The 8,735-nt window shown below is 43.7% G+C and overlaps 1 protein-coding gene across 16 annotated transcripts in view; it reads left to right on the top strand.

The window, feature by feature from the left end:
- DLG2 (discs large MAGUK scaffold protein 2) overlaps positions 1-8,735 on the top strand; it is a 2,323,126-nt gene that overhangs the window by 1,923,409 nt on the left and 390,982 nt on the right. The window contains exon 1 of one of the 16 annotated variants that reach the window (XM_059883223.1): positions 8,255-8,729. The exons of the other annotated variants lie outside the window; for them this stretch is intronic. The gene's annotated coding sequence lies outside the window, so the exon portion shown is untranslated. Of the gene's footprint in view, positions 1-8,254; positions 8,730-8,735 lie in introns of those variants that run through there. 16 annotated transcript variants of the gene reach the window in all.

The raw sequence follows: 8,735 nt of genomic DNA on the forward strand, positions 1-8,735 counted from the left end.
TGAAGGACTCAGCTAAAAGCAGCCTTCGAAGTCTGAAATTCAGCTCCGTGATACCAATTTCAGCTTTTATCAAAGTGATATTTCTACATATGTGTTCTACCTAATACCAGATCTGTGAAACACTGGATGAAAAAAAAAAAAAAGTTTCGTGATCAAATAAGGATCTAAGAAGTTCTTTATAACAAATAAAGAAATGCTATTAAAGTATTTTCTAACCTTACTTAACTAAAGACTATCCCCCCGCCCCTGCCGCTGGAATATGAGTTACTATCAAACTGGACATAGTTTTAGAAATTCTGCCTTAAACTGATCTCCAGAAAAACTCATGCAGGTGTTTTATTTGGGATAAGTAACATTTTCATGTTAAAATGTTAATTATAGAGCTCAGGGGGTGGGGTGGGGAGAGTGCAAACCAGAAATCAAAAATGAAGGAATTATTCCCCTCCATTGAGAAAGAGCCCCCACAAACAGCAGGAGAAATTAGAGGCAGCACGTGGAGCATTAGATAAGGGATATTCTTTATATACATATCCTTTACATTATTTATTAATCTATTTGCCTAAAACCAACCCACAAGACATTTCCTAAGCATCCACTAAGCAGCAGAAACTACTAGATGAGTGTGCCCTTAGTGAATAAGGGGAGACAGACAAATAAATAGGTTATTTATAAAATAACACGGAAGGTGTAAATGATAAATCCTGGGGACGGCGTGGGCAACAAAGGAAAGGCTGTGCCCAGCCTGGGGTGTGGGAAGGCTTCTGGAGGAAAAGCTCCCCAACAAAGAGGGCTCTGAGGAAGCATCAACAGTGCAGAATTAGGAATAAAACGCTTAATATTTTTGAGTATCTGTGCTGAAATCACATTATGATTTCACTGAATCCTAATAACACTGACATCCTAATGTCAGGTTGAAGGCTTGCAGAAATTCAATTATTTGCCCAGAATCACAAAGATGGTCATTCAAAGGTGTCATTTGAATGACCATTGCTTCTGATACCAAAGCTATGCTCTTTCTGCAGTGCTAGCCTTTAGAGAAAAAGTTGAACTTGGCAATTTGCTTATGTATGAGGCCGCCTGCACTCGAAGTCCAGTTAGTGAGAAAAACATAAATGCCTGAAATAATAAGCTATTTACAAGGAGAAATATGAGCTACCACAGAAAGCCATTGTACACATAGATGCTAAAATTGAGGATACTGAAAGCAATATCTAAAGCCTCTGAAGCTTCCCCTGAGGCAGCAACTGTGTGTTAGCATCTGTTCACTGATTAACACAGAACACAGTTACTGGGCAAAAGTTACTGGATGAATGAATGACTCATCCCTGCCCACTTCTCTGAAGGCTGCCGGGACTCCTAGGGCTCGCTGTATTCATCTGAACCCTTGGCCCAAGAACCCCTTCTGTCCTGAAGACTCAGAATATCTTAAAACTTTTAGCTTTCTGGCAATGGAATATATTTTCAAAAACAGACATATTCTTTCCTAATTGACTTACAGGAACTCTCAGAGATCAGCATGCATGCATGCTCAGTTGTTCAGTCATATCCAACTCTGCGACCCCATGGACTATATAACCCACCAGGCTCCTCTGTCCATGGGATTCTTCAGGCAAGAATACTGGAGTGGTCTCACTTGTTTATTTTTGTTTTTGCTTCCATTACTCTAGGAGGTGGGACACAGAGGATCTTGTTGTGATTTATGTCATAGAGTGTTCTGCCTATGTTTTCCTCTAAGAGTTTTATAGTTTCTGGACTTAGATTTAGGTCTTTAATCCATTTTTAATTTATCTTTGTGTATGGTGTTAGGAACTGTTCTAATTTCATTCTTTCACATGTAGCTGTCCAGTTTTCCAAGCACCACTTATTGAAGAACCTGTCTTTGCCCCATTGTATATTCTTGCCTCCTTTGTCAAAGATAAGGTGCCCACAGGCGTATGGGTTTATCTCTGGACTTTCTCTCTTGTTCCATTTGTTTATATTTCTGTTTTTGTGCCAGTACCATACTTAAAAGCTTTTGCACAGCAAATAAAACTATAAAGAAGAAGAAAAGAAAACACTCAGGAAGGGAGAAAATAATAGCAAATAAAACAACTGACAAAAGATTAATTTCCAAAATATACAAGCAGCTTATGCAACTCAATACCAGAAAAACAAACAACCCAATCAAAAAGTGGGCAAAAGACCTAAACAGACATGTCTCCAAAGAAGATATACAGATGGCTAATAAACACATGAAAAGATGCTCAACGTCACTCATTATCAGAGAAACACAAATCAAAACTACAATGAGATATCACCTCACGTTGTTCAGAATGATCATCATCAAAAAATCTACAAACAATAAATGCTGGAGACGATGCAGAGAAAAGAGAACCCTCTTTCACTGTTGGTGGGAATGTAAATTGATACAGCCACTATGGAAGACGGTATGAAGCTTCCTTAGAAAACTAGGAATAAAACTACCATATGACCCAGCAATCCCACTACTGAGCATATACCCTGAGAAAGCCATAACTGAAAAAGACGCATGTACCCCAGTGTTCATTGCAGCACTATTTACAATGGCCAGGACCTGGAAGCAACCTAGATGTCCGTCGACAGATGAATGGATAAAGAGGCTATGGTACATATACACAATGGAATATCATTCAGACATAAAAAGGAAACCATGTGAGTTAGTGCAAATGAGGTGGATGAACTTAGAGCCTATAATACATAGGGAAGTAAGTCAGAAAGAGAAATGTAAATACCATATATTAATGCATATATATGGAAGCTAGAAAGATGGGACTGATAAACCTATTTGCAGGGCAGCAATGGAGATGCCAGAGAAGGCAATGGCACCCCACCCTAGTACTCTTGCCTGGAAAATGCCAGGGACTGGGGAGCCTGGTGGGCTGCCGTCTATGGGGTCGCACAGAGTCGGACACAACTGAAGCAACTTAGCAGCAGTAGCAGCAGCAGCAATGGAGATGCAGACATAGAGAAGAGACTTGTGGACACCTGAAAGTAAGAAGGAGAGGGTGGGACAAATGGAGAGAGTAGCATGGAGACATAAACACTAACACGTAATGAGATAGCCAGCGGGAGTGCGGTGCGTGACTCAGGAACTGAAACCAGGACTCTGTGACAACCTAGTGGGATGGGATGGGGTAAAGGGAGGGAGGCTCACGAGGAAGGGGTCAATGTATTCCTATGGCTAGTCCATGTTAATGTATGGCAGGAACATCGTATTATAAATTATCCTTAATTTAAAAAGAAAGAAAGAAAGAGCAAAACAAAAAGAATACTGGCGCGTGTTGCCATTTCCTCCTCCAGGGGAGTCTTCCCAACCCAGGGATTGAACCCAAGTCTCCTGCATTGGCAGGTGGATTCTTAACCACTGTACCACCTGGGAAGCCCAAATACTATCATAATGTTTGTTTAAAAATCTGTTTGTAAAATATACTCTTCCAAAAAGCTATTAAGTGATAAAGAGCCTTGCTTTGGTGATGCAAGCCTCAAAGGGTGAAGCAACACTTGATCCTGAGCCTTCTTCATGTACACGTTGAAAATGCTCTATCACACCTGACCCCTGATAAAGGGGAACCTGTGTGGAGACCTCTCAAATTGTGAGGAAAGGATGATCCTCAACTGAAAGTGGACTGAGTTTTAGCTCCATTGTTTTTGCCTCTAATTATGCTAGCTGCTGCTGCTACTGCTGCTGCTAAATCGCTTCAGTCATGTCCGACTCTGTGCGACCCATAGATGGCAGCCCACCAGGCTCCCCTGTCCCTGGAATTCTCCAGGCAAGAACACTGGAGTGGGTTGCCATTTCCTTCTCCAGTGCATGAAAGTGAAAAGTGAAAGTGAAGTCGCTCAGTCGTGTCTGACTCTGCAGCCTACCAGGCTCCTCCATCCATGGCGTTTTCCAGGCAAGAGTACTGGAGTGGGGTGCCATTGCCTTCTCTGGTTATGCTAGCTAAGCCCTCACAACTGTTAAATTTGCCTCACCATTTCTATGTACCAAGTCCCTTCCTGTGGACATTATCTTAATTTGATTCTGAAAGCATCCCTTCAGGATAGGTAGGAAGATGATCACCCTGTTATTTTATACAGGAGGAAAGTGAAGGCTTCTAACTTGAAGCCAGACATAGGTCTCCTGTAACAACCAGCTTCCTTGCCTGTGATGCTAACTACTCTAGGAATGTGCTTGCCAGGAGTGCCACTGTGGATTTATGAGCCAGAGTTCCAGACAACAGACATCTGAGTGACTTAAATGGAAAAGGAATTTATTAGGGAAAGAACAGATAACTCAATGAATCCCAGGAAGGCTGGGGAACCAAGCCCAGAAGCCAGGAAGGAAATTCTGCTGAAGGTCAGTCTGTTAAGGATGCTGTTCTTGAGGTCATTATCACAGGTCACTGACAGCCCGGCCACACTCCTGGGGGTGCTTGAAAGCATCTCACTCTCTCCATGTATCTTACATCTTAGTGTGGTGATTCTGAGTTCCCGGCAGGCATATCTGCCTGGGCACCTACTCTAGCTACACATCCCCCCCAACCTTTCTAGCGGGGACAAGACTGTACCTCCTTCCAGTCTTGGATTGCCCCCAAAGAAGGATATTTGGACAGCAGCTAAATGATAAATGTCCATTAGGGATCATGTGGCTCACTGAATTCTGTATGAGGAATTGTTTGGATCTAAGATCTTGAGATTCATAATAGTTTCTTAAACAGAAGAAATGATTCCTGGAGAGAGGCCTCCTTTGGGAAGGGCCTGGGCCAGCATTTGGGCAGCTGGCAGCGCCCTCCTAGCTCTGCTCATCTAAGCATGCCAACAAGCGATTCAAGCAAGGACAGGATATGGACTCTGCCAATGTCTGTGGACCGTGAATAATATTTCTAATGGTGATTTTCTGTTTCTAGCACATTGTGTCCCACAGTAATTAAAAATGTCTTCCTGAGATTAAGGGATTTACAAACCAATGTACCTTGTCTGAGAAGTCTGTGTTGTTCTATGAAACAGTTACAAACACCTTCTAATAAATGAAGAATTAATGATCAGTTCTTTTGTATTGAATCCACATTTTGGTCAGTGAGAAAGATGAGGATCAAATCCAATGGAGCATGGCCTCCAGTTCTACTATTGGTTGGGACAGAAAAAATAAAGAAAATATATAAGGAAAATATATGTAGAAAAATATATTGTCTTACCCTGAATAAGACAGTACCATGAATTAGAGATATAGTGGTAAATATGATGGGTTTCCCAGGTGGCTCATGGTAAAGAATCCGCCTGCCAATGCAGGAGCTGCAGGAGATGCAGGTTCAATCCCTGGGTTGGAAAGATCCCCTGGAGGATGAAATGGCAACCCGCTTCAAGATACTTACCTGGGAAATCCCATGGACAGAGAAGTCTGGTGGGCTACAGTCCATGGAGTTGCAAAGAGTTAAACACGACTGAGCAACTGAGCACGCACACGATGAATATGATGGGTCCCCTCTTTACCCTCATGGAGTTTGCAAATTTGAGTTCTGAATGTGCTACCAAAGGGGAGCACACACAGGGGACCTGACCTAGACCAGGGAGCCAAGAATATGTCTCTAAAGAAATGGTATCTTACCTTGGCCTTGAAAGATGTAGAAAAGACACCCAGACCAAGGGGCTGGGCAAGGAAGAAAACATGAAATGGGAGAACAGCCTGTCCACTGGCCCAGGAGACAGGGAGAGCACAGTGTGTGAGGTGATTCAGATACAAGGAGAGGGAGGGAATTCTGAGAGGGTGAGATTAGCGAGGAAGGAGGCACCTCATACACCTTCTAAGGCCTTAAGAGGGAATGAAGATGAAAGACAGCAGAAGCTTGTGGAAAGGGTTTAAGCAAAGTGTTCTGGCCTCCAATTTCCCCATGCAAATATCTGTATGGATGGGGGCAGGTATTCCCCACCCCAACATGCCATTTCTTGACACCAGCTAAGTGAAAGTGAAAGTGGCTCAGAATTGTCTGACTCTTTACGACCCCATGGACTATACAGTCCATGGCATTCTCCAGGCCAGAATACTGGAGTGGGTAGCCGTTCCCTTCTCTAGGGATCGTCCCAACCCAGGTCTCCCGCATTGTAGGCAGATTCTTTACCAGTTGAGCTACAAGGGAAGCCCAAGAATCCTAGAGTGGGTAGCCTATCCCTTCTCCAGTGGATCTTCTCAACCCAGAAATTCAACTGGGGTCTCCTGCATTGCAGACAGATTCTTTACCAACTGAGCTACCAAGGAGGCCCGGCTAAGTGTCCTATTAATTAAACTCAACTCTGACCCTAGAGATAGCATCAGATTCCACAGGCTAAAGGCTCAGCCCCATAAGACTGGCTCCAACCCCACCCCACTACTTCAGAAACAAGTCACAAGTCCAGGTTGTCATCTGTGCTTCTAACCAGCTGGTGGGTCACCTATTTGTTGATGTTTCCAATGACCCCTTCCTTGGGCTCAATTAATTTGCTAGAGCAGTTCATGGAAGTCAGAGAAACATTTTACTTACGAGATCACCAGTTTGTTATAAAAGGGTATAACTCAAGAAAAGCCTTATGGAGGAGATGCACAGGACAAGGCATGGGGGAAAGTGCAGAGTTTCCATGCCCTCTCCAGGCATGAGACTCCCCACATCCCCACGTGTTCAACAACCCAGAAGCTCTCCATACTCTCTCCTCATTGCATGGAGGCCCCATTCATAAGCATAATTGATTAAATCTTTGCCCATAGGTGACTGAACTCAGTTTCCAGCTCCCATCCTCTCCCATAAGGTCTTGGGCTGGTGGTGGGGGTGGGGAGCGGGGAGAGAGGAGAGAGGAGGAGGGAAGACTGAATGTTCTTACATGGTTGGTTCTCCCTGCAACCAGCCTCCATCCCTAGTGGAGTCATTAACACAACAAAAGACACTTTTGTCTTTCTGTCATCACTTTGGAAAATTCCGGGGGTTTTAGGAGTTCTGAACCAGAAATAGGAACAAAGACCAAATGTATATTTCTTATAATAAATCATAGTATCACACAGAGAAATAGCATGATTAGAGTTGACAGAGTTTCTGAGGTTGGTATGGAAGGTAAAAAAAAAAAAAAGTACTAACTAAGAAATCAGGCAGACCTAGGATCCAGTCCTAGCTTCACCTTTTACTAACCTTGTGATCTTGATCAAGTTATTTAAACTTTCTGAGTCTCAGAGTCTCAGAATTTTATCCTATAGGATAATGGAAATCAGACCATTTGAAGTACCCACCACCTATGAAGTACACAATAAATCTCTTTTACCTCTTCTTCCTTCTTACACTTACTTCTTACTTCTTACACTAAAGTCAAAATCATTTCTCCAATGTTGACCACAAGGGGCCTGCTGAATTAATCTCTTGGGAGAATCCAGGAAAGATTTCCAGGAAAGTTAACACTGGGCTGTATTTTGAAGACAAAAAGGAATTAGTCATTTGAAGAGAACAACTATGTATTTCCAGTTACAAGCAACCCTGGCCGTGGTCATGCGGAGGGCTTCTGCTGCTATGCCCAGGCCACATTCTCCCTACCCTGACTGCTCTACCTAATATCTCCTCAGCAGTTTTCTAGGTGCGAGTATACAAAGTCCCTTCAGTCATGTCCAACTCTTTGCAACCCTATGGACCATAGCCCACCAGCCAGGCTTCTCTGTCCATGGATTCTCCAGGCAAGAATACTGGAGTGGGTTGCTGTGCCCACCTCCAGGGGATCGTCCCCAGCCAGGGATCAAAACCTTGTCTCCAGCATCTACCTGCATTGACAGGCAGGTTCTGTACCACTACCACCACCTGGGAAGCCCAGCTGTCCAGGTGGAAAGGCTCTAAAGCTTTGTGAGCTCTATCAAGTTTATCACTTAGGACACTAATTTCCTTATCTGTAAACTGGGGATGATAATACCTCTCAGCCTTATTGTGAGCATAAACAAAGTATTTAAGCCATTGATGCAGTGCCTAATGAGTACTAGCCATTCATTTATGCATTCATGCAATAGTAGTTTCTTCACCAGCTATTATATATAAGGCACTATTTTAAGTGTTAGGAATATAAAAGGAAGGAAGGAAGGAAGGTAGAAAGAAAAGAAGGAAGGGAAAGATAGGAAGGGAAGAAAGAAAAGAAAGAAAATTGCTGCCTCACAGTGCTTCTTATATTCTATTGGGAAAACCTTCTTTTTTTTTTTAAGTAATGGATAATGAAATTGTATAATCTATTAGGACATGATAGTGCAATGAAAGCCAATAGAGCAATGTAAGGTGAATTTGAGGTGCTGGGAGAGGAGTTGAACATTTTAAATAAGGTAGTCAGAGTAGACCACACTGAGGAGGTGACATTTTAGCAAAGAATGAAGGAGACGAGAGTGGGCCAGGCTGACCTCTGGGACGCGAGAAGAGCTCTGCCTTTTCTATTTGAGGAATTCACTCTGGTGGGACCGGGAGGAAGAGAAGGAAAGTGGGAGATGAGGACAGAGAGGTAACGGGTGAGTCACAGAGAGCACAGCCTCATTGGCCCCCATAAGGCTTTGCTTTCCTGAGGGAAGGAAGCGCCGTAGGGGGTTGTCAGAGGAGGGACAGGGCGTTCTCTCACTCACACTGTGAGATGGTCGCTCCGGCCGCCATGTTGACAGCAGACTGTCGAGGGGCAAAGATGGAAGCGGAGGCCGGCTGGGACTCGGCCTGAAAAATGGAGGCGGGGCAGCTGTGGTCGAAGTGGAGGAGGTGAGA

Source organism: Bos taurus, chromosome 29 (genome assembly GCF_002263795.3).
Source record: "Bos taurus isolate L1 Dominette 01449 registration number 42190680 breed Hereford chromosome 29, ARS-UCD2.0, whole genome shotgun sequence".
NCBI lineage: Eukaryota > Metazoa > Chordata > Mammalia > Artiodactyla > Bovidae > Bos > Bos taurus.